The sequence below is a fragment of the Carcharhinus amblyrhynchos genome, chromosome 10 (genome assembly GCF_965287045.1).
Source record: "Carcharhinus amblyrhynchos chromosome 10, sCarAmb.v2.hapA, whole genome shotgun sequence".
Taxonomy (NCBI): domain Eukaryota; kingdom Metazoa; phylum Chordata; class Chondrichthyes; order Carcharhiniformes; family Carcharhinidae; genus Carcharhinus; species Carcharhinus amblyrhynchos.
In genome coordinates this window covers 101,505,646-101,532,573 of record NC_137333.1, presented here as the reverse complement: position 1 = coordinate 101,532,573, position 26,928 = coordinate 101,505,646, and the positions used below count along the sequence as shown (strand labels likewise).

The following is a 26,928-nucleotide window of genomic DNA, read 5'->3' as shown; positions in this document are numbered from 1 at the left end:
AACATGCTAACTCTAATTCAAAGAGCTTTCCAGGCAAAGTTTTCAACAAACAATCACATAAACCTGAAGCTGAACAGTGGCAGCTCCCGGATGGTTCGGTGAGTAAAGCCACTACAAGGTAGATCATGCAGCTCCTGCCTTCTGTCCTTATTAGAATCATAGAATCCCTACAGCGCAAAAGGAGGCCATTCGGCCCATTGAGCCTGCACCGACAAAATCCTATCCTGGTCCTCTCCCCATAACCCCATATATTTACCCTCCTAGTCCCCTGACACTAAGGAGGCAATTTAGCACGGCCAATTCACCTAACCCACACATCTTTGGACTGTGGGAGGAAACCGGAGCAGCCGGAGGAAACCCACGCAGGTAGTGCAGAGTCCACGCAGACAGTGACCCCGAGGTCGGGATTGAACCCAGGTCCCTGGCGCTGTGAGGCAGAAGTGCTTAACCACCGTGCTGCCTTGTTCTGCGCCAGACTAACTAACTAACGCTACTGCGGCCCTGGGGTAGAGAGAGAATAAAAATTCTAAATAGTCAAGACAGTGTTTCCATTCCTGAACAGCCTCCAGGTCAAACAGTGAACGGAGTGGGAATACGCAGCTGCTGCTTTGTCAGTACGCCCACGTTCAATGTAGCAGGTCCAGAGCAAAGTAAGCACATCTCACCCACCTAATTTTTAAATATACTCTACGTGTGTGTTACACATCCACCCCTGTATCTGGCAGATTGTTAGCGCCGGGGAATATATAGCATTTTCACCACATGTGTTCAGTCTGTGGGCACTCACCCTCGACACTGAGGATTTTACTGACAAGCTACACCCGACTGAGATTTAGGAGGACATTATATCTCCACACTGCAGGAAGGAATGACTGCTCTTGATTAGTCATTTAAGAAAAGTAGCGTCATTCTCCAGGACTTGAAGCTTTTGCGGACCTTTTTTGTGTAAGAGTTATCAAAAAAAAAGATTTAGTTATTGTCCTTTGAAGTCAGGACAGGATACAAAGCAGCACTGTGGTAGTCAGCTGTGGCTCTGTCACTGTAATCTCAGCCTGGAGTCAGAGGTTTTGAATTTAGACTTGGGAACGTGAACCGTGCTGATACTTCAGTGAGTTACTGAGCTCGTGTTACTCTGTTTTGAGCTGCTGTATAATGGATGAGACATTAAACACAGGCCCTTCTGCCCGCAGGTGGATGTAAAGGATCTTACGGTGCTATTCAGAAAGCGCCCCGGCCGATATTTATCCTTCAGACCAACATCACAAACAGGTGAACGCCGGAAAATCTCAGACATCTGTGGAGAGAGAGAAAATCAACAATTCCAGAGACCTGACGAAGGGTCATCCAGACTCAAACAGTTGGCTCCCTTCTCTCTCCACAGATGCTGTCAGACCTGCTGAGATTTTCCTGTTTTTGTTTCAGATTCCAGCATCCGCAGCATTTTGCGTTTATGACAAATCTGACCACTCCACGCTGCCGTTTGTGGGTCCTCGATGTCGGCTGCCACATTTCCCAAGTTACAACAGTGACCACTTTAACATACACCCGAGAGAGCAGACAAAATCTCGGTCTAACATCTGGTCCGAAAACTGGCATCTCCGAAAGTGCAGCACTCCATCAGTACTGCAAGTGTGTCTCAGCTTGGATCTTCGTGCCCAAGTTAGACTTAATAAACAGGTATCTATAACATCTAAGAAGTCTCAGTTCTGCAGTGACATAAAGCAGTAAAGATGCAAGCATACCCAGAATTAGAACGAAATCTGCTTTAAATAAGACGCTGCAATAAACTCTTCACATTTAAAAAAAATACTTGAAGCGATAATCTGATTCACGCTGCAACTGGCAAACTACCAACGTCCAGTCAACATGTATTTTGTCTTTATTTATTTATTTACAAGCAAAGGATATAAAACTGATGAACTATTTGGAGCCAGGATTTTGCTCTTTTCAGCCCCCGCAGTGTGACGGAGTCCTAGCATAAACACTGGTCAGAAGGTTAAGTGAAACATCTCCTTGTGACACAGTTGGTTCAAAGTCATAAGTAACTTTGCCATGCAGACTAGGTGATGTTTGGATCAGGGAAGAGAAGACAAAACAAATGAAACCAGCTAGAGTTCTCAATTCTGATCACTACTCAGAGGCTCTTGGTGGAAAACACCATGCAAGGCCAGCATCAGGTTCAGCTGCGAGGTCTTCAGTAGTTGAACAGACTGCAAACAATCACGGTCTAGAAGAGGAACGTGATTCACTCCAATTTAAGAGTTTATTTATTTATTAGTCACAAGTATTCTTACAATAACACTGCAATGAACTTACTGTGAAAATTCCCTAGTCACCACAATCTGGCACCTGTTCTGGTACACTGAGGCAGAATTTAACATGGACAATACATCTAACCAGCGCGTCCTTGGGACTGTGGGAGGAAACCAGGGTACCCAGAGGAAACCCATGCAGACACCGGGAGAACGTGAAAACTCCACACAGACAGCTCTCACCCACCCACCTCAAGAGAAACTACAGTCGCACTTACCACTGCATGCACTTGCCCCTTCTGTGCCAACCATGGTGGGGCAGCACAGTGGTTAGCACTGCTGCCTCACAGCGCCAGGGTGCTTGGTTCGATTCCTGGGTTGGACCACTGTCTGTGTGGAGTTTGCATGTTCTCCCTGCGTCTGCTTGGGTCTTCTCCGGGTGCTCCAGTTTCCTCCCACAATCCAAAGATGTGCAGGTCAGGTGGATTGGCCATGCTAAATGTGTCAGATGGACTAGCTAGGGTAAATAAGCAGCATTATGGGGATAGAGCCTGGATGGGATTGTGGTTGGTGCAGACTGAAAGAGCCAAATGGTCTCCTTCAATGTTCTATGGGTTGCATTTCCAGCTCCGACTGAGCAGATATTGAATGCAAGTGCCATTCGAAGAGTTTGGACCAACACCGACACTTCAGTACTGAGGGAGTGCTGCAGTTTCAGCGGCGTCATTTTTGGATGAACATTAAATCAAGGCTCTGATTCCTGTCTCTGAGCTGGTGAGGTCAGGTTGAATGATGTCAGTATCATGTTTGAAGCAGGGCCTTGTGAAGGCTAGAATTAAGTTTTTTAAACTTTATTTGTTAGTGTCATAAGTGGGCAACACTGCAACAAAATTCCTGCGACAATCCCCTAGTCCCACATTCCAGTCCCTGTTCAGGTACAATGGAGGGAGAAAAGAGCATGGCCAATGCACCTAACAACTGCCAATATTAACATAATAAAACTTTAAATGCATTTATTTAGCACCGTTGCCATAACATAATCTCAGGCAGTTATAGGCATGATTACTAAACAGCATTTGATATCTAGAAGCACCAAGCGTCATTAAAACACGTCACCCAAATAGGCTTTAAGGAGCGTATTACAGAGTGTCATTTTGAGTACAGTATGTTTTTTTATAAGCCTTTTCTCCGATGGAATTGTTTTACTGGCATCTGTTGAGAGCTCTGAGCATGTGCAGGCTTCGGTGGGCTTTTCACTCTACAAAAGAGTGTGGTGCGAGCAAGGCCCATTTTACTAGAGCTCCTGTTTTCATAGTTATTACTGTCCTGTTGAGTTACTGTTGTTAAACTTTGTTATTTCTTTATATATAAAAAGGAGATCATTCTTTAAACGACATTTGAGTACCTTATTTGTGGTCTCAAGTTACCACAGGAATAGAGATGACAGGCTTAGGGAGTTCAGGCCTTAGGCGACTGAAGGCACAGTCACCCGCTGATAGAGCGATAAAAATCAGGGATGTACAGGAGGCAAAATTTGCAGAGGCAGAGATCTCAGAAGGGTAGTCAGCACAGGGGTGGGATTGAAAACAAGACAAGCCTTTTAAAAGGAAGGAATTGTACAATTGACTAGGTAGGTACCTTAAATATACCCAGCATCGTTCAATGTCACCAGGGAGGGAAAGAGACAAAAACAAACTGCGACATCAATACCCTGAAGTGAACATCTCCAGAATCTTTCACACAAGATTGGGAAGCACCAGTCAAGTACTTTTTTCTCCAAATAATGGCTACTTTAAACAAAAGTCCTCCATTCAGACACACTCTGAAAACCAGTATTCATTTAGTAATTACAACATTCTTTTCCAAGACCATAAACTCATTCCAGACATACTCCTTACTGAGTACAATAATGAGTGCTGTTAGGACTCGTACAAGAGAATCCAAAATATTCAATGTGTTGTTCGGTGTGACCAAGGCTTCCCAAGATAAACTGGTTGGGAAATCTTTCTGCTTTTCAGGAGCAAGCCCCCTCTTGATCAATATCCGCTTTGAAGGCCCAATTTTTTTAAAAAAAAGCTCGTGTTAAGTAAATGAGGCTTCTTTCCTCAAACCTTTTCTCCCCCCGGATTTCTGTTATCTGACTGTCAATATGGAGCAGTGCCCAAAGTGGAATGACTCAGACTGTTTTTCCAATAAACCAGGTGACATTTGTTTAGTGATTAAAGTGAATGCATTGTTGTGTTGCCAGCCCTGCAGGAATGGCCTGGAGTCTCCAGGAATTGAAAATCAACCTCCCAGAACACTGCTGTGTACAACCTTACAGAAAGTCACTGCGACATTAAAAGGAGATTCTTTTCTTAAATAAAATGCAAGACTTTTTTTATTTTTAAAATGTTTGTATATGGAACATTTAACGGCACTGCTAATGCCATGCCAGACCAGAGCAGCTGGAGCTAACATTGGACGGATCAAAATTCGTACGCAATCTTGAAATCACAGAGCTCGATAGCCCCAAATTCTACCTTCTCCGAAGACTAAGGAAATTTGGTGTTTCTCACCAACTTTTACAGATGCACCATAGAAAGCATTCCTTCTGGTTATATCACAGCTTGGTATGGCTCCTGCTCTGCCCAAGACCACAACAAACTATACAGGGTCACAAACGAAGCCCAGTCCATCACTGAAACCAGCCTCTCATCCAATTACTCCGTCTATATTCCCGCTGCCTTGGCAAAGCAGCCAGCATAATCAAGGACCCCAGACACACACACACTTCTAACCTCTCCCCTCAGGAGAAAGATACAAACATCTGAGGTTACGTACCAACCGACGCAAGAACAGCTTCTTCCCTACTGCCGTCAGACTTTTGAATGGACCTATCTCCGATTAAGTTGATTTTCTCTACACCCTAGCCATGCCTGTAACAGTACATTCTGCACTCTCTCCTTTCCCTCCCTATGAATGGTATGCTTTATCTGGATAGAAACAATGCTTTTCATTGTATACATGTGACAGTAATAAATCAAATCCCTTAACCTCTGCTTTTCAGAAAGAAACAAGATTATGATTTTTCTCTCTGGGAATATAGCCAACCAAGGAACTCAAAGGATGATACTCAGTGATGTAGCCTGAAATGCCATGTATCTGGTCTATACAAGTTCCGACAAACCAACTGCTCCAAACAATAATGATGCTTAGAACATTGTTGAAACTGCTCAGTAACAGGACTACAGTTTGGCAAGCAAGTGAAGCAATATGTCTCAAGTTTGCTGTGGAATTATTAATTTTTTGATCACAAGCTTTTGAATATGAACCTCGCTATCACAAGGAACAGTTGAGACAAATAAATGTATTTGAGAAGCTAAATAAGCATGAGGAATAAAATTGACCTTTTTCTCTAAAGACACAAATTGGAACTCGTTGCCAATGATGGTAGAGGAAATGCATGAATTCAACAGGAAATTGGATAGACAAAAGGAAATAAACTTGCAGATTTATGAGAATAGAGCAGGGAAATGAACTGACATGATTTCTCTGTGGAGAGCTGACAGCGACTTCATTGCCCAAATGATCTTCATCTGTACTAAAATGGCTCTCTGACCGAAGGATGTTCCGTTGTTTAAGAAAGGCAACAGGGATAATCCAGGAAATTCTAGGCCAGTGTGCTTTATGTCAGTGGTAGGAAAATTATTGGAAAAGATTCTCAGGGATAGGATTTACTCACATTTTGAAACAAGTAGTCTTATTAGCGATAAATAGCATGTTTTGTGAAGGGGAGGTCCTGCCTCACTAACTTGATTGAGTTTTTTGAGGAAGTGACTAAGATGATACATGAGGGAAAAGGCAGTGGATGTTGTAGACATGGACTTTAGCAAAACCTTTGATAAGGTACCACATAGAACATAGAACATAGAACATTACAGCGCGGAACAGGCCCTTCGGCCCACAATGTTGCGCCGACCAGTCTTATTTTTAAAAACAAAACATTGACCCACTAATCTAAACCACTCCTTTTTCGTCCATAAACCTATCCACCAATCTCTTAAACGCCCCCAAACTAGGCGCATTTACAACTGCAGCAGGCAGGGCATTCCAGTCCCTCACCACCCTCTGGGTAAAGAACCTGCCCCTGACATCCGTCCTATAACTACCCCCCCTTAATTTAAAGCCATGCCCCCTCGTGCTAGATTTCTCCATCCGAGGAAACAGGCTATCACCATCCACCCTATCTAAACCTCTAATCATCTTATATGTTTCTATAAGATCCCCTCTTAGCCGCCTTCTTTCCAGTGAAAACAACCCCAAATCCCTCAGTCTCTCCTCATAGGACCTCCCCTGCATACCAGGCAACATCCTGGTAAACCTCCTCTGCACCCTCTCCAAAGCCTCCACATCCTTCCTGTAATGTGGGGACCAGAACTGCACACAGTACTCCAAGTGCGGCCGCACCAGAGTTGTGTACAGTTGCAACATGACGCTGCGACTCCTAAATTCAATCCCCCTACCAATAAACGCCAAGACACCGTATGCCTTCTTAACAACCTTATCTACTTGATTCCCAACTTTCAGGGATCTATGTACACATACACCTAGATCCCTCTGCTCCTCCACTCTATTCAAAGTCCTCCCGTTAGCCCTATACTCAACACATCTGTTATTCCTACTGAAATGGATTACCTCACACTTCTCCGCATTAAACTCCATCCGCCACCTCGCGGCCCAGCTCTGCAACCTGTCCAAGTCACCCTGCAAACTTCGACACCCTTCCTCACAATCTACCACACCTCCGACTTTGGTGTCATCAGCAAACTTACTAATCCACCCAACTATACCCTCATCCAGATCATTAATAAAGATTACAAACAGCAGTGGCCCCAAAACAGATCCCTGAGGCACACCACTCGTAACCGAACTCCATGATGAATAATTACCATCAACCACCACCCTCTGTCTCCTATCTGCTAACCAATTCCTGATCCAAGTACCTAAATTACCACCAATCCCATACATCTGCATTTTCTGCAGAAGCATACCATGGTGAACCTTATCAAACGCCTTACTAAAATCCATATATACCACATCTACTGCCTTACCCCTATCCACCTCTTTGGTCACCTTCTCAAAGAACTCAATAAGGTTAGTAAGGCACGACCTTCCCGCTACAAAACCATGCTGACTATCTCTAATCAATTCATTACTCTCCAAATAACTATAAATCCTATCCCTAATAATTCTTTCTAAAACCTTGCCCACTACAGAAGTAAGACTCACTGGTCTATAATTCCCAGGGAAGTCTCTGCTCCCCTTCTTAAACAATGGGACAACATTCGCTGTCCTCCAATCATCCGGTACTATACCAGAGACCAACGACGACCTGAAGATCAGAGCCAGTGGCTCTGCAATCACCTCTCTTGCCTCCCATAGAATCCTAGGGTAAATCCCGTCAGGACCAGGGGACTTATCTATTTTCAACCCTTCTAGAATATCCAACACATCCTCTGTATCAACTACAATACTTTCTATACATGGTAGACTGGTACAAAAGGTGAAGTCACACGGGATCAGATGAAAGCTGGCAAAATGGATACTGAACTGGCTTGGTTATAGAAGACAGAGGGTAGTAGTAAAGGAGTTTTTTTTTTAATGGAAAGCTGTGATTAGCAATGTTGCATAGGGATCAGTTCTGGGACCTTTGCTGTTCGCAGTATGTATAAATGATTTGGAGGAAAATATAGCACTTCCCACTGCCTCAGCAAAGCAGCCAACATAATTAAGGGCCCCACGCATCCCAGACATTCTCCCTTCCTCCTTCTTAAATCGGGAAAAAGATATAAAAGTCTGAGGTCATGTACCAACCGACTCAAGAACAGCTTCCTCCCTGCTGCTGTCAGACTTTTGAATGGACTTACCTTGCATTGAGTTGATCTTCTCTACACCCTAGCTACGACTGTAACACTACATTCTGCACTGTCTCGTTTCCTTCTCTATGAAGGATATGTTTTGTCTGTATAGCACGGAACAAACAATACTTTTAACTGTATGATAATACATGTGACAATAATAAATCAAATCAAATAGCAAGTTCGCAGATGATACAAAAATTGGTGGAGTTGTGGATAGTGAAGAGGATTGTGAGAGGATAGAGCAAGATATAGACTAGTTGGAGACTTGGGCAGAGAAATGGCAAATGTAGTTTAATCTGGACAAGTGAGAGAAAAAGCATTTTGGAAGGTCCAATGCATGTAGGAATTATATAGTAAGTGATGGAACCCTTAGGAATATTGACAGGCAGAGAGATCTGGGCTTACATGTTCACCAATCACTGAAATTGGCAACGCTGGTGGATAAGGTGGTCAAGAAAGCACAAGACATGCTTGCCTTCATCAGTCAGGGCATTGAGTATAAAAATTAGTAAGTGATGCTGCAGCTACAGAGAACCTGAGTTAGGCCTCATTTAGAATATTGTGTACAATTGTGGTCAAAACACTATCAGAAGGATGTGAATGCTTTGGAGAGGGTACAGAAGAGGTTTTCCAGGGTGTTGCCTGGTCTGGAGGGTATTAGCTACGAGAAGAGGTTGAATGAGCTCAGTTTCTCACTGGAACGATAAAGGTCAAGTACTAGGGAAATAGTTTTAAGATGCATGGGTAAAAGTTTAGAGGAGATGTGCAAGGCAAGTTTTTTTTTTACACAGAGGGTGGTGAATGTCTGGAACGCGCTGCCTGGGGAGGTGGTGGGAGCAGATACGATAGTGACCTTTGAGGGGCAACTAGACGAATACATGAATAGGATGGGAATGGAAGGATACGGACTCCGTAAGTGCACACAGTTTTAGTTTAGGCAGGCATCATGATCAGTGCTGGCTTGGAGGGCCGAAGGGCCTGTTCCTGTGCTGTACGTTTCTTTGTTCTTTAATTACAAGAACAATATGCTGATGAGACAAAATGCAAGAGGCTCACATCAAAAATAAACACCATCATGGACAAGAAACTACAAAGGGTCGTGAACAAAGCCCAGTCCATCACACAAACCAGCCTCCCATCCATCGACTCTATCTACACTTCCCGCTGCCTCGGAGAAGCAGCCAGCATAATTAAGGACCCCCACGCACCCCGGACATTCTCTCTTCCACCTTCTTACGTCAGGAAAAAGATACAAAAGTCTGAGGGCACGTACCAACCTACTCAAGAACAGCTTCTTCCCTGCTGCCATCAGACCTGGTTAAAGTCCAATCAGTTTATTTGGTAGCACGAGCTTTCAGAGCACTGCTCTTCATCAGGTGATTGATGAGTGACTCACCTGATGAAGGGGCAGCACTCTGAAAGCTCGTGATTCCAAATAAACCTGTTGGAAATGTTAACCTGGTGTTGAGAGATTTCTTACTGTGCCCAGTCCAACGCCGGCAGCTCCACATCATGGCCATCAGACCTATGAATAGATCTACCTCGCACTAAGTTGATCTTTCTCTACACCCTCGCCATGATTGTAACACTACATTCAACACACTCTCCTTTCCTTCCCTCTGAATAGTATGCTTTGTCTGTACAGTGCGCAAGAAACAATACTTTTCACTGTATGCTAATACATGTGACAATAATAAATCAAATAAAAACTAGTTGAGCCCAGTCTATTTCTGTGTAATTCTATTTAACGAAAGTGGATTCTCCTACTTTTACTTTTACCGTCCAATGTTGTCCACAGACCCCTTCAGCCATCAGCAAGCTTACAGCCAACTGAGCAGGCACAAAATTAAATGTCACAAAATCTACATCAAGTTATACACTTAGTTCAACACTCCACCAGAAGCAGCGTAAATCTGTGTAATTTACAGTAGTAAGCAGACACGGCAGGCTCAGACAAAAACAGGATTAAGGAGAAACTAGTTCAACTGGCAGAGGGGTTTGTAACCTGGGGACACAGGTTATGGATAATTTAGCAAGAAGGCCTAAAGGCAGAGCAGAATGTACAAAGTACAAGCTTTTTACACAGCAAATTGTCACTTGGAATGCAATGCCTGAAAAAGGTGGTGGCAGCTTGTTCAATAAATAACTTGTCAAAATTGAATACATAGTTGAAACGGAAAACCATGCAGGGCTATGGGGAAAGATCAAATTGGGAGGATCTTACCAAAAAACGGCAGAGTGTTGTTTCTGACAAGGAAACCAGCAAGTTTCACTCCACACTGCCAAATAAAATCAAGTGGGTGTGATTCACACCATCATAGAGGGGGGTGGGGGGCAGGGCCTACACACACCAGGCAAAACCGGGCTGCTCAGAGGTTGGAGCGTTATGTTTGAAGGGTGCCTCGATCAGAAATGCAATAAACCTGCCCCCACCCATCACTGAGGCTCGAGGGGTTCCTCAGTTTCGATCAGAGCCAGCATTCACTTCCCCCACCAACCCCGCGCGATCACCAGCCCCTTCTGCCTCCCACCGCAATCAATCATCGCCCCCCTTCCCCTCCTCTTCACAGTCGCTGTCTAAGACCTTTCAGCCACAGTGTATTGAGGGGAGAGGAATTGTACAGAACCCTCTCAGGTTACACGACTCGCATCGAATGTATACGGTGAATATTACACCTATCACAATTGCGTGGAAGCACCTCCAGAGTGCAACATGAGCTATGTAGACCATTGAAATACATTTGTAATGACCATTTTGAAATGTAATTATTCTTCGACTGCACTGAAATATCTCAGATTGTAACATGATGTATGTAGAAAACATGGATATTATCACACTGTGTGCGGTGGCCATTTTGCAATGTTTGTAACGTTCTTTCAGATATTTTACAAATGAAGTATATTTTTGCAAAAAAAAAGTGTCCTGGGGGAAGGTCACTATCTTAGACCTTTCAGCCCATTGTTCACTGAGGGGAGGAGAAATGTATAGGACCTCCTTGGGCTGTATGACTCACATTGAATGTATACAGTGAATATTTCATCCATCAGAATTGTATTGAAGAAACTTAAGAGGGGAACATGATCTATGTAGGAAATTTGAATATCATTGCACTGTGTGTAATGATCGTACTGAAATGTTTTGCAAAGCTCTTTTACTTATCTTATGAAGAGAGAGAGGTAGAGAGGTGTCGAGTTTAGGGAGAGAATTCTACAGCTTAAGTTTTAAGCAAATGAAGGCATGTCCACCAAAGGTTAAGCGATTAAAGTGGGGGGTACACAAGAGACCAGAATTGAACTGCACTATCATTTACGTCTTGGCGTGCAAGCTAATGGTTAAAATCTTCCGGCTAAGTCAACTCATTCCAAAACATAACACAAGGCTCAAAATGACTGAGACATGTTATAATCCACAATGCACAGAACCTGGCTCAACTCATTTCCAAGAGACTCAATGAACTTGGTTACAATATTCCAAAATCCCCTGGGAGCGGGAAAGGTTCCAGTAGATTGGAAAAATGCTTATGGAACACCCTTGTTCAAAAAGGGAGGGAGGTGGAAAGTAGGAAACTGTAGACCAGTTAGTTTAACATCTGTTGCTGGGAAACTGTTAGAATCCATTATCAAAGAAGTAGTAACAGAACATTTGGTAAGTCAAAATGTAACCCATCAAAGTCAGCACGGTTTTATAAAGGGAAAATCGTGCTTATTTTGCTAGAGTTCTTCAAAGATGTAACAGGCCAAGTGGATAATGAGGATACTGTAGATGTAGTGCATCGGGACTTCAGGAAGGCGTTTGATAAAGAGCCACACAAAAGGTTAATAACACAAGGTAAAATCACTTGGAATTAGGGATAATTTACCAGCTTGGATAGTAGACTAGCTAACTCAGAGGCAGAAAGTTGGGATAAATAAGTCTTTTTCTGGTTGGCAAGATGTAACCATCGTTGTGCCACAGGGTTTGGCCTTCGGCCCCAACTATTTACAATCTATATTAATGAATGGATACCAAGATAGAAGGTACTACAGCCAAATTTGCAGATGACACTAAAATAGGTGCAATGAAGAAATGAGAAATTTACAATTGGATATGGATAGGTTAGGGAGTGGGCCAAAATGTGGCAGATGGAGTTTAATGGGCTAAAATGTGAGGTTATCATCTTGTTTGGAAAAATGGAAAGACAACTTATTACTTAAAGGGAGAGAGACTCCAGGGTGCTTCAGTGCAGAGGGATCTGGGGGTCCTTGTGCATGAATCACAAAAAACTGGTATAAGAACATAAGAACATAAGAAATAGGAGCAGGAGTAGGCCATCTAGCCCTTCGAGCCTGCCCCGCCATTCAATAAGATCATGGCTGATCTGTTGTGGCTCAGTTCCACTTTCCCGCCCTCTCCCCATAACCCTTAATCCCCTCTCTTATCAAGAACCCATCAACCCGCTTCTTAAAAATATTTAGCGAGGCAGCCTCCACCACTTCAACGGGCAGAGAATTCCAGAGATTCACCACCCTTTGAGTGAAGAAGTTCCTCCTCAACTCCGTTCTAAACCGCCTCCCCTTTATCTTGAGGCTGTGCCCCCTAGTCCTACTGTCTTTTTTGAGCGGGAAGAGTCTCTCCACCTCTATCCTATCCATCCCATTCATCATCTTATACGTCTCAATGAGATCTCCCCTCATTCTTCTAAACTCTAATGAGTACAAGCCTAGTTTATTCAGCCTCTCCTCATAGCTCAATCCCCTCAACTCCGGTATGAGCCTAGTAAACCTCCTCTGCACTCCCTCCAGGGCCAAAATATCCTTGCGCAGGTGCGGCGCCCAAAACTGCACACAGTACTCCAGCTGCGGCCTCACCAATGCCCTATACAGCTGCAGCAAGACCTCCCTACTTTTATATTCAATCCCCCTCGCTATGAAGGCCAGCATCCCATTTGCCTTCCTGACCACCTGCTGCACCTGCAAGCTGGGTTTTTGCAACTCATGCACAAGGACCCCGAGGTCCCTCTGCACCGTCGCCTGCTGCAGTTTTTCGCCACGTAAGTAATAGTCCTTCCTACCATTCTTCCTAAGGAAAACAAATTTAATTTTGGCATTTATAGCTAAAAGAATAGAGTATAAAAGTAATGAAAAGTATTGTTGCAACTACACAAGGCATTATTGAGACTGCACCTGGAATATTGTGTACAGCATTGGTCCCTTTATTTGAGGAAGGATGTAGTGGCGTTGGAGGCAGTTCAAAAGGTATTCACTGGATTGATTCAAAAGATTAGAGGTTTGTCGTATGATGTGAGATGGAGCAGTACAGGCCTATGCTCTCTAGAGTTTAGAATAATGAGAGGATATCCAATTGAGGTATATATGATAAAAGGTATTGACAAAGTAGACGTAGGGTGGATGCTTCCTCTTAGGGGACATTCTAGAACAAGAGTTCATAGTTTTAGGATAAGGGGTAACATATTTAAAACAAAGATGAGGGCTCCATCTCTCAAAACGGTCTTGAACCTGTGGCATTCACTACCCCAGAGTGCAGTGGATGCCAAGACATTGAGCAAATTTAATTAATAAATCAATGGGTTGAAGGGCTATGGAGAGAGAATGGGCAGGAAAGTGGAGTTGAGGTTGAGGCAAGATCAGCTTTCTGCTTCACAGCTTGATTAACACTCTGGTCACCCTACTCGCTAATGGTGGGAGTAAGGAAGGAGGGTGCAAGTACAGCAGAGCTGACCAAATTCTGTAGTCTTTCCTTTCCAGCCACTATTAGGTTCTCCTTAACCTACTGACTGGTGAAGCTGAATCCTAGGACCAGTCATCAACCCCAATGGAACTAAACACCACAGACAGTAAATTTAGGGAGTTGTCAGATAATGAGTTTGATCATTAATATTAGTTTCATTTTCCAATTTCAGTCTATACCACATTAGAAGAAATTCTCCTTTTAATTTTTGAATGTGGTTAAAATATTTCGTTGGAAAACATTTTGATTTAAAAAAAAAGTGATGTACTTAATTTCAAAATTAATGGTGCTATTGATTGATAGGAAGCAGCTGTTCTTTACAGCTGGCAAGCAACCATCCATTCGTGCATTGATCCAACTGGTTAATTCCTCATTTCCCAAATGAAGATTGGTGGTCAATGCTGACATTTGCTGTGGACCAAGATGTGTTCAGGCATGACTAATGACCCTGGGAGAGATGGGGGAGAGAGAAAAAAAAACACACCACTAAATGAGATTACAGATACTTTCATATGGCACGTCATGGATGGCTTCAACCCCAGATTGGCGAGCTCATCTGTGTGGAGGAGCATAATTTTTTATATTTAAATAAAAGCGTAGTTTCGTCACAACAATTAATTGGTACGGAACAGTCCATGTAAAACTATCCCTATTTCCAGAAAAGCACTTGATAAAACTTTGCCACAGAAGGTTATTATGTAAACTCTGGGGAGCAAAAGCACTTATTTAGTTTCTCACTGAGTAAAAGTATAACCAGAGAACGGATAAAAGAGTGGCTGTAGTGTAGAAAACAGCGGCCACTTGATAAAGAGTATTGTCAAGCGCTGATTTGGACGGGCAGATATCAGTGTTGGGATCCTCACTTCTGTTTCTAATTTCCTTTGATTGGATTCAGAAACCCGATGACAAATTGTCACATTTCGCTGACAGTACAAACCCAACAAAAGGGGAAGCCTGGAAGTTGCTGAATGTGGTAGACTAAATACGCAAGTGGTAGATCGGTCTTCAGACGAATTTTAAGGCGGACAAGCAGAAAGCCAAGAAAGGGAAGGAAACAATGGGTGGCACGTGCTACACAAATGGCATTGAGAGAGATAAGGAAGGAGTCGAAAATGATTAGGGTTGTTACTAGACACAACGCTTAACGATGTGGAGCAAACAAAGCAAGTTGGAAAACTGAACATTCATTGCCTAAACAGGGGAGCACTACTTGAAAGAAGTTGCGCTTATGGTATTCTGGGAGAAGGGGAAAAGTGTACAATGTTTAAAGTTTAATGTTCATTTATTGGTGTCACAAGTAGGCTTACATTAACACTATAATGAAGTTACTTTGAAAATCCCCCAGTTGCCACACTGAGAGAGAACTCAGCATGGCCAATGTACCTAACCCGCAGGTCCTTCGGACTGTGGGAGGAAACCGGAGCACCCGGAGGAAAACCCACACAGACACGGGGGAACGTGCAGACTCCACACAGACAGCGACCCAAGTTGGAAATCAAACCCAGGTCCTTGGCACTGTGAGGCAGCAGTGCAAACCACTGTGTAAATCTGCACACACATTAAACATACTTACACAGGAGTCAAAGGTAACTGCATCCAGCGTTGGTCAAGTGGAGATCAATCAACTGTGCACAGGCCAGGGTTCGCGCTTTCCTTGTGTCCGTGGCTCAGTTTACATGTGCATTTATCTAATCATACAATCCCTACAGTGCAGAAAGAGGCCATTCAGCCCATCAAGATCACACTAACTCTCTGACAGATGATCTTACCCAGGCACTATCCCTGTAACCTCATGTATTTACCCCACTATTCCCCTTACCTAAACATCGGAACACCTGGAGGAAGCCCGCGCAGACACAGGGAGAATGTGCAGACAGTCACTGCAATTGAACTCGGGTCCCTGGCCATGTGATGCAGCAGTGCTAACCACTGTGTCACTCAATGAACAGTCAAAGCTGTTTCCAACTATATGTATGGCTTTGGATGTTTTTACGAGAAGGAAAATAGATGCACAATGAGGAGGATTCATCTTCCTTTACTTCACAGGATCTCATGTTAAAGTTTCTGCTCCCACGGTTTAAAAATTAATTTGATGAAAATGTTGATTGTATGTTGTATACAAGGAGTATTATTATATCTTCATTGCCAAGTATATCTTACAGCATTTCAGTTGAATTCCATCATCCTTTTCATTCATTGCTGTATGGATGCTTTAACTTTTGTTAAACTTGCAGGTTGTACAAGAGATGTTTCCTTAACAATGCTCATGCATTAGTCAGTCATATTTAGCTGCCGAATCCATGGCTATCTTCCTGACGATAAGCTCATCGACACTGCACAGCAAAAATGTCATTGTTAGAAATCATCAATTAAGCAGGAGCCAGTGTCTCCTGTGTGACATCAAAGGAGGTTCCCCCCACCAGCTCAGTATGCTGCTCAAGAGGCTGTGTGAATAGCAGATGGCTAAAGAAGGGCGATGAAAATGCAGCAAATACACAAGAGAGACAGAAAGACAAAGATCAGAGAGTGGGGAGAAGAAAGAAGGAGCAAGAAACAAAAACATACAATGAGGACAGACAGAGAAGTTGGGCCGGTGGGGGAGGGGGACAGACAGACAGACGGAGAGGGGGACAGACAGATAGACAGACGGAGGAGAGGGGGACAGACAGACAGAGGGGAGGGGAGGGGGACAGACAGACGGAGGGGAGGGGAGGGGCACAGACAGACGGAGGGGAGGGGGAATCTTGCATTTTCCAACATTTCTGATATCTGATTTGTGTCCTCTTTTGTGAAGACAGAACCAAAGTATGTATTTAGTTGCTCAGCCATTTTTTTGTCCCTTATTATACATTCCCCTGTTTCTGTCCGCATCATACTGCATTTGCCATTGAGTTGGTCACTCACTCAACCTGTCCAAATCACGTTGAAGAATCTCTGCAACCTCCTCACAGCTCACCCTCCCACTCAACTTTGTATCATCTTCAAATATGAAGATAACACATTCAGTTTCCTCTTCCAAATCATTAATATATAATGTGAACATTTGGGGTCCGAGCAGAGATCCCTATAGTCACTGCCTGCCAATCGGAAAAAGACCCATTTATGCCAACTCATTGTTTCTTATCTGCTAACCAGCTTTCAGTCCATCTCAAGACACTACCCACAATCCCATGTGTTCTAACTTGACATGGTAGTTTGCAATATGAGACCTTGTCGAAAGCCTTGTGAAAGTCTGGCAAAGCAGAAAATGCTGGAAGTTCTCAGCAGGTCTGACAGCATCTGTGGAGACAGCATCTGTGGCCCTCCTGGGCCAATGCCCCAGGAGGTGCTCAGACTCGACTCAAGCCATCAGCTCTGTTCTCATTTTTCAGACTGGAGACCTTAGTTCCAATCTCTCTCTCCCTACATGCTGCGGATCGGCACAGACCCTCCAGCATTCCCTGCCGCTTTTGTGACCTAGAATCCAAAATTATTTATTCCCACAGGACCTAGAAACATAGAAACTAGAAGCAGAAGTGGGCCATTCAGCTCTTCCAGCCTGCTCCACCATTCATTACGATTTGGCTGATCAAATTCAATATCCTGATTTTCCATTCCCCCCCCCCGCCCCGGTTCTGGACTCCTCCACCAACAGGAACATCTCCCTGCATCTACCCTGTCTAGTCCTGTTAGAACTTTAAGTCTCGTCTGAACTCCAGCAAAAACAACCCTAACCTAGTCAACCTCTCCTCATACAGCAGTCCCATCATCCCCAGACCGTGACCTTTCTCCTCCATCTTAACCCCTTTTATTATATCCTATATGGTGACACAGACATTAGCACCATTGCCTCACTGCGTTAGGGACCCGGGTTCGATTGCCAGTTTTGGCCATTGTGGAATCTGCATGTTCTCCCGTGTCTGCGTGGGTTTCCTGCAGGTGTTCCAGTTTCCTCCCACAGTCTAAAAATGTGCAGGTTAGGTTGATTGGTCACGTTAAATTGCTTAGTGTCAGGGGGACTAGCAGGGTATATATGTGGGGCTACAGGGATAAGGTCTATGTGGGTTTGTGTTCGGTGCAGACTTGAATGGGCCAAATAACACCCTTCTGGAATCTTATTATACAACTTAGATATGACTGTAACAGTAAATTCTGCACCCTCTCCTTCTCAATGAATGGTTTGCTTTGTCTGTCCAGTGCATAAGAAACAATACTTCCCACCATATACTAATAGATATGAGAACAATAAATCAAGTCAAAACTAGTTAGCAAATTGTCCTACCATGAATCAAGTGGTGAAAATCTGTCTCTGGTGCACAGTTTGGTACACACACAATAGCAACTCTCGCCTTTGGCCAACTCAGAACGTACATGGGATAATGGCAAGCTAACTGTTCAAGACAAAGATGCCAATTTGTATAACTTCCGTCTACACTTCCCACTGCATTGGAAAAGCAGCCAGTATAATCAAGGATCTCATGCACCTCGGACATTCTCTCTTCCACTTTCATCCGTCGGGAACAAGATACAAAAGTCTGGGGTCACGTACCAACCGACTCAAGAACAGCTTCTTCCCTGTTGCTGTCAGACTTTTGAATGGACCTACCTCACGTTAAGTTGACCTTTCTCTACACCCTAGCTATGACTGTAACACTACATTCTGCACCCTCTCGTTTCCTTGTCTATGAACGGTCTATATAGCGTGCAAGGAACAATACTTTTCACTCTATACGAATACATGCAACAATAATAAATCAAACCAAATTTGTGAAGCCTGAGTTTGAAACATGGACAACTTACAGGAAGCTCAATTCAGCTTCGCTGCTTGCAGTACATTCTGAGCAGCTCATAGAAGGATAAAAATCACAATAAGAAATCCCTCTCAAAAGAAAATCACCCAAGTATGTTAGAGTGCGTCAAGGGGGAGCGAATTCACTGGGTCAGGTATGTTTTATGTGGAAGACAGCTGCATACCAGAGCTTTTTCTGCATGGCGAGTCAGCTGGTGCCAGATGAATTGTAGAACACCCATCTCAAGGATGCTTGTAAACATGACATGGAGGCCTTAGTCATTGATTTTCACACCTTGTTGACACGAACAGATAGCAGGAAAAAAACATGTGGGCTAGCACGTATAAAAACATAGAAACATTCAGCAGTCAAGGACATACAGCCTCCGATTTTCGGGCAAGCGTTCTCCATGGCGGCCTTTAAAGACACATGACAACACAGGATCGCCAAGCAGAAACTGATAGCCAAGACTCATCATTATCTTGCAATTGAGTCTCTATATGTATATCGTGTTTGTGAATCCAACTCTCCACTCAGCTAATGAAGGAGCAGTGCTGTGAAAGCTCCTGATTCCAAATAAACCTGTTGACTTTAATCTGGTGTTGTGAGATTTTTTACTAGAAACATAGAAGATAGAAGCAAGAGGAGGCCACCTGGCTCTTCGAGCCTGCTCCACCATTCATTACGATCATGACTGATCGTCCAACTCAATAGCCTAATTCTGCTTTCGCCCCTTAACCTTTGATCCCATTCACCCCAAGTGCTATATCTAGTGTTATGGTTCAGGTCAGAAACTCCAAAGTGTTTTATGAAGCCAGCATAAATCACAAGTTTTGCATTTTGAATTTGGCTAGGATAAGCATGAGATGTTTCACTTCAGGAATGATTCAAGTGACCCAAGAGGGAGCTTTTATCAAAAAAAGTTTATGTAAGAATGTAGTTAATATGTATGGTAATAAAATTAGCAAGAACTTTTATCAGTTACAAACAAGAAATAAAACAACCAACTATAATGTATAATTCTTCATATCTCTAGTGTGTTCAAATTAAAACCAAAATCTAATAAACAAAGCCCTTTAAACAGATTTATCACTGCACAGACCAAAGCTCACACGATAGTGGAATCCAGTTCTCTGGGTTGAACGTGGATTTCAAATGATCTTGAAAACTCAGAGCAGCTTGCAGTCGTATCAGCTCCCCAAAACACCAAAGCATAGATTCTTTACTGCAGCATGGCATCAACCCCTTCTTTCAGCTAACTGGTTAAATTTTCAAAGCAAAACTGAGAAAAAGAGACTTCTTTTCCAGCTTACTTCTAAGACTGCCTCTAACACAGCAATCAAAACAAAAACTAAAATCAACCCTTGTCACCTGACCAGCAGTTTTTTTTCTCTCCTCCCAGCAATGACATCACCTAAGGCTACGACCATGCTTAAAAACAATCTCTTAAAGATACACTAATATCACATATGTGATAATCAGTGGCTTCATCTAATTGTCGAAAGGCGCCATCACCAAAAACAATAACCTACAATGACTTCACTTGGTATACTTGTGGCAGAATTAGCTTCTCAGGGATCAACTGCACCATTTAAAACCACCCCATCCTCAAAAGATTTGATTTGCTGTGAGTCCATCATCTTATGGAGATGGAAGCATGGCGGTGATAACCAGAAGGATGGTGGACTCGAAATTACAGCAGTCACTTTAACTGCAAATAGCTGCTTAGGGTAAATAGTTCATCTCAAAATATCAGCTACGCATTGACAACACAACATGCAATGTTTTTATTCTCTCGTTCAGCTTCGCTGCTTGCATGAGCTGGGCAGCTCATGGAAGGATAAAAATCATGACGAGGAATCCCTCTCAAAAGAAAATCCCCCAAGTATGTTAGCGTGGGCATCGCTGATGAGATAGGTTCATTGCCAATCCCAAGGTGCCCTGAGAAAGTGGTGTTGAGACACCGCCTTGAACAATTGAACAATTGAAGATGTTCCCAAAATGCTGCCAGGTGGGGAGCTCTAGTTACAAGTCCAGTAACGTAACCATGACTCTTCAATATCCATAGAAAATGCAAACATACATTCTTATTTATTTGCTGCTACCAATGCTTCAAATACCCCCAGAGGACACTTACTGTCCATCCTGCATCACTTTATAATACCCATGGAGGTTGTTAAAGTCAATGCATCAAGTTGGTTTAAGCAACAAAACGATGCAGAACACATGCATTAAATAAAAATGATTACATCAACTGGGTCATCATCCACAGAGCTTCCTGGAACAGCAATTTCAGTTCCCATTAATATGACTTCACCACCTAGTAGGCAGATATTGCACTTGCATCTAATACAACAGCGTACACTTTAGCAACCACTCTGAAAATTACACAGCTCATAGCTGAATTCCAGTTTTGCCTTGCAGTGTTTAGCTGAAGTTATATTTGTCCATGTGAAGACGACTAGCAAGTGGTGACCAGCAATTCAACTGTAGCAAAAAGGTTTCGCAAAAGCAAAAGCGAAACTACAAAAGGACAAGCAAACCAGCCTCCCATCCATTGACTGTGTTTACACTTCCCGCTGCCTCGGAAAAGCAGCCAGCCTAACTAAGGACTCCATGCATTCCAGACATGCTCTTTTCCACCTTCTTCCGTCAGGAAAAAGATACAGAAGTCTGAGGTCACGTACCAACCGACTCAAGAACAGCTTCTTCCCTGCTACTATCAGACTTTTGAATGGACCTACCTCGCATTAAGTTGATCTTTCTCTACACCCTAGCTATGACGGCAACACTACATTCTGCACTCTCCTTTCCTTCTCTCTTAGACTGTATGCTTTGTCTGTATAGCGTGCAAGCAACAATACTTTTCACTGTATACAAATACGTGACAATAATAAATCAAATCATAACTGAACCCTATTATGTTTACCTTGCAGTTGATGGGAAGCAATTAACAACTTGCAACAAAGCTGCCAACCCATCTACTCTCTTTGATTTTCACTCCATTAGGCTTAGCTCAGTGGTAATAGTCACACCTAAAATTCACAGGGTTATGGGTTAAGTGTTATTTAAGAGCTTCACAGAATCTGGGTCAACACGCTTATTTACTGAATCAGTAAGAGTGCCTTTTCGAGTGGAAAGTCAGGGATTCTGTTCTCAAATCTCTTCTCTTTCATCCACCTAATCAATCTAAATACTGAATGCGGCAATTGTTTTTGCTTCAACCCACTCACCCTCAGAATTGAATTCCACAGCTTCACAATAAGAAAGGAATGGAAAATTTGCATTCGTACAATGCCTTCCACAACACGAGGACAACCCAAAAGCACATCATAGCCAATGAAATACTTCAGAAGTTCAGTCACTGTTGCAATGTAAGAAACATTGTTGTCAATTTATGTACAGCAAGGTCCCACAACCAGTAATCTGACGGTGACTGGACAGCCCTCTGCAGGATGCAGGTTAAGGGGTAAATATTTGCCAGGACACAGGAGAGTGCTCTCTCCTCTTACAGAGGCATAGAAGTTTACCGCACGGAAACAAGCCCTTTGGCTCAACCTGTCCATGTCTCCCAGTTTTTACTAGTATGTTAGTCCCAATTGCCCACATTTGGCCCATATCCCTCTATATCCATCTTATCCTAGATGCTTTGTAAAAGACAAAATTGTACCCATCTCTACTACTATCTCTGGCAGCTTATTCCAAACACTCACCACACTGTGTGAAAAAAATTGCTCGTCTGGACCCTTTCGTATCTCTCCCCACTCGCATTAAACCTATGCCCTCTAGCTTTAGGCTCCCCTACCTTTGAGAAAAGATATTGACTACCTAGCTGACCTATGGCCCTCATTATTTTATAGACCTCTATAAGATCACCCCTAAGCCTCCTATGCTCCAGAGAAAAAAAGTCCCAGTCTATCCAGCCTCTCCTTATAACTCAAACCATCAAGTCCTGATAGATAGCATGCTAGTAAATCTTTTCTGCAATCTTTTTAGTTTAATAACATCCTTTCTATAATAGGGTGATCAGAACTGTACAAAGTATTCCAGATGTGGCCTTACTAATGTCTTGTACAACTTCAATAGGATGTCTCAACATCTGTATTCAGTGTTCTGACCAGTGAGACCAAGCATGCTGAATCCCTTCTTCACCACCCTGTCCACCTGTGGCTCCATTTTTAGGGAGCTATGAACCTGTACTCCCAGATAGCTTTGTTCTGAACTCTCCCCAGTGCCCAAACCATTGAATCAGGGTAGGAATTAGTCAGTTAATCTACCAAAATGCATCCCCTCGCGTTTATCTGAATTAAACTCCATCTGCCATTCATCAGCCCACTGGCCCAAAAAAAGTGTCATGGGATGCTTTATATCTACCCAAGAGGGCAAAAAGACAACTGAAAGAAAGCACCTCCAACAAGGTAGCAGTTCCTCAATAATCAGAATGTCACCCTAGAACTTGCGCTCAACTAGAATGGGAAATTAACTTACAACCCCCTTAACTCAAGGTTCTCCTGCCCTTAATGCTAACTAGCTTGCATTTAATCTCGTATCTATGGCTTCTTGTTCTTGACAATGACTGGAAAAAACCCGCTTCCATCTCCCCTGCTTCATTCTTTCAACATGTGAAACCTCCATTATATTGTTGCATAATCAGATTGTTCCAACAAAAGTTAACCCATTTGTTCAAGCCTTTTGTTGTACTTGCATTTCCTCGTGCTTGGGCTGGATGAGTTAGCAGAAATAGCAAGGTATGACGGTTATTAAGGATTTAAACAATGATTTGAGACAGAGGGACTGGAGTCTGTCAAAGGTCAGCAAGGGAAAGCATTTAGTGCATAACAGTTTTGGATGGAAGTAGGCAGTTTGTGATGGAGTGATGATTAGTTCAGAAATTGCAAGCCTAATAATAAGATTGTGGAGTTGCAAACAGTCAATTATTTCTCGGTGCGGGGATTGGTTTAGCTCAGTTGGTTGGACAGCTGGTTAGTGATGCAGAGCAACACCAGCACCACAAGTTCAATTCCTGTACTGGTGAAGGCTATTCATGAAGGCCCCGCCTTCTCAACCTTGCCCCTTGCCTGAGCTATGGCGACCCTCAGGTTAAAATCTCCACCAAGTCAGCCCTCCCCCTCAAAGAGAGAGCAGCCTGTGGTCATCCAGGACAATGGTGATTTTACAATACCTTTTAATTTTCAGAGCAGTCATGACCCTGAAGTCATTTTTTTTTCAACTTTCTGTACAAAATTATCTTAGCAAAGCATCTCCAGAAAAGCACCAGTCTTAATTACCACCTGCCTACTCATAAGAACATAAGAAATAGGAGCAGGAGTAGGCCATCTAGCCCTTCGAGCCTGCCCCGCCATTATATCAAATCAAAAAAATACATCAGCAACTCTTTGCAGAGAACAGAAAAAGAAAAACACTGACCGCTTGCTGGAAAGTGTGCATGCATTCGAGAATAGAATTGAGAAACATGAATCAGAAGACTTAAGACAACAAGAGGATTGGAGAAAAATATTTAAAAAGGCACCAGCAGTGTACATCAATAGAATTATGATTCAAATTGTTTCCTTGATCTAAATTGAAATATTGACTGGCAGCCTTGAGGATTAATCCCCACATTATCAAAATGCCCAGAAGTCTGTAGGAAGACTGGCGGCATTACTAGGCTGTGCAGTCAAAACTGGTAAATTCAGGATTTCAGAGAAATATCAGAGCCGCTCACGCATTCATCTCACAGGGCTGTAACACAGCTGCTGTTTTCACACTAAGCTTCATAACCAATCTCTCAAACACATACAGCAGGGTCTTATGCTTGAAGGGAGGGGAAAAAAAAGGAAATCAAAATAGACAGCAATATCTCCTCTGATAACAGACTAAATGCAACTGCTGATTAAGATACAGACCAGCAAGGTCCAAGGCTCAAACCTCAATATTTAGCGGTCTTGCATGACTCCCATCCATCGGCTCTGTCTACATTTCCTGCTACCTCAGAAAAGCAGTTTGCATAATTAAATGTCCTCATACACCCCAGACATTCTCCCTTCCATCGGAAAAAGATACAAAAACCCCAGATCAGGTACCAAATGACTCAAGAACAGCTTCTTCCCTGCTGCCATCAGACTTTGGATTGGACCTACCTTGCATTTCTCTATACCCTAGCTGTGACTACATTCTGCATCCCTCTCGCTTCCTTCTCTATGAACGGTATGCTTTACCCGAATAGCGCACAAGGAACAATACTGTACACAATACATGTGACAATAATAAAATCAAATCAAAATTGACCTGTCCTCTCTTCTCTACTGGCGAGAGAAATGGAAAAAGGGAAAACATTTAATATCCTCAACACAAGCTCAGTAAACTCTTTGAAGCATATGAGCTTCCCACATTTGGCATCAGAACCATGGAGTTAAAGTTTATTTATTAGTGTCACAAGTAGGCTTACATTAACACTGCAGTGAAGTTAGTATGAAAATCCCCTAGTCGCCACACTCCGGCGCCTGTTCAGGTACACAGAGGGAGAATTTAGCACGGCCAATGCACCTAAGCATCACATCTTTCGGACTGTGGGAGGAAGACGGAACACCCAAAGGAAACCCATGGAGACACAGGGAGAACGTGCAGACTCCGCACGGACAGTGACCCAAGCCAGGAATCGAACCTGGGTCCCTAGCGCTGTGAAGAGTAGTGCTAACCACTGTGCCACTGTGCCGCCCAGTTCGAGCCGCCAGACTGACGACAGTATTGAGTAAACAACATATTTGTATAAAGCCTGACTTCAGCGATCAACAGTGGAGTCCCTTCAACATCTTGACCACTCTGACCAAAAAAAAATCAAGAGGAATGTTATAAACAGTGCAGTAAATTGACAACTTGGAGCAGTGTTGGGGATGGGGGAAGCCTAGGCTGATGAAAGATAAATCCAGTTTGGATGCAGAAAACTCATCCATGCATATATGTTGGTCCACATTTGGAACAAACTCACATACCAGAAAGTGGATGTTGTGATGAGGTTACTGTAGATTCCTTTTCTAAATGGATGTGATTTGATTTGTCACATGTATTGGCATACAGTGAAAAGTATTGTTTCTTCCACACTATACAGACAAAGCATATCATTCATAGAGAAGGAAACAAGAGAGTGCAGAATGTAGTGTTACATGACGAGCAACAAAGGCTGAGTCAACATGGGTCAAATTTCATCAAATAAAAGGTCACGATTTAAGAACTTAGGAGTTCGTAAACATGAGTCAACAAGTGAGGCAAGATCTGATTATATTTACTTTCAGCAGGAAAAGTTCACAAAAATCCACATGATTAAACTGATGAAGTAACGGTTTATGTACAACATAAGGATCAGACACGTTGAGATATCACCCAGTGACTGGTTTCTATTTAAAAATAACTGTGAAACGTTTTTGCAGCCAAAAAAATAAAAATGAATCATGGCAGGTTACGTGGCTTAATTTATTCAGCATGATCTCCACTGTGAATGTAGCATGATGGCTAAACTGCCTTGCGGATCCTGCAGAGGTTAGATACAGAATGCATTCACCATTACAGTGCGAGCACCAAGTGATTCTAGTTTAAAACTAGAGCAAAACACTAACACTGGAGCAAATGGAGTTTAAATCCTCAGTTGTAAATTACTCCAGCCTTATAATCACCCTGGGTGCCTGCATTCTCCACCTACCTTTTGCCCTACAACTGGCAGCCGTGTATTCAGCTACTTAAGCCCCATGCACTGGAGAAATTCCTTTTCAAATTCCTTCTGTCTCTCCACCTGGTTGCTTCTCCTTGAAACCCACTTTGGTGAGCCTTCCTAATTATTTCCCTCCTTGGCTGAGTGCCCATTTAGTTTTTCATTGCATTACTGAAGTCCCACGTTAAAGAGGTAGGAATTGAAGTTGTTGTAGAGCAACATCAAGCTGCAACACCCCTCCCACGATGGTCACAGAAATCTCACCCTTTTGATGTCTCCATCGCAAACTCTTGCTGTTCAGAGCGAACCTTCCTTTGTTTCTCATCCAGCCTTTTCTCTCCACTAATCCTATCCCCCCCCCACCCCACACTATTCACTCGCTCAGAAAAGAGGCTTCCATACTGAGTGCCAAGTTGCAAAGTGCATAATAATTAAGAGGGCGAGAAAGAAACACTCGAATCACCTTTGCTACCCCTAGGCTCATTCTCTAGCTCTCCCCTCCCTCATCACAGCACCCTATTATCACTCAGATGAAACCAAGGTTTTGTCTCCACACATGCAAGCCAAAATT

At 43.1% G+C, this 26,928-nt stretch overlaps 1 protein-coding gene across 2 annotated transcripts in view; it reads right to left on the bottom strand.

Annotated features, from left to right (window-relative positions):
* The window catches only part of pak1 (p21 protein (Cdc42/Rac)-activated kinase 1), a 234,991-nt gene that overhangs the window by 178,778 nt on the left and 29,285 nt on the right, over positions 1-26,928 (bottom strand). Inside the window, exon 1 of one of the 2 annotated variants that reach the window (XM_080197674.1) lies at positions 26,349-26,373. The exons of the other annotated variant lie outside the window; for it this stretch is intronic. The gene's annotated coding sequence lies outside the window, so the exon portion shown is untranslated. Of the gene's footprint in view, positions 1-26,348; positions 26,374-26,928 lie in introns of those variants that run through there. 2 annotated transcript variants of the gene reach the window in all.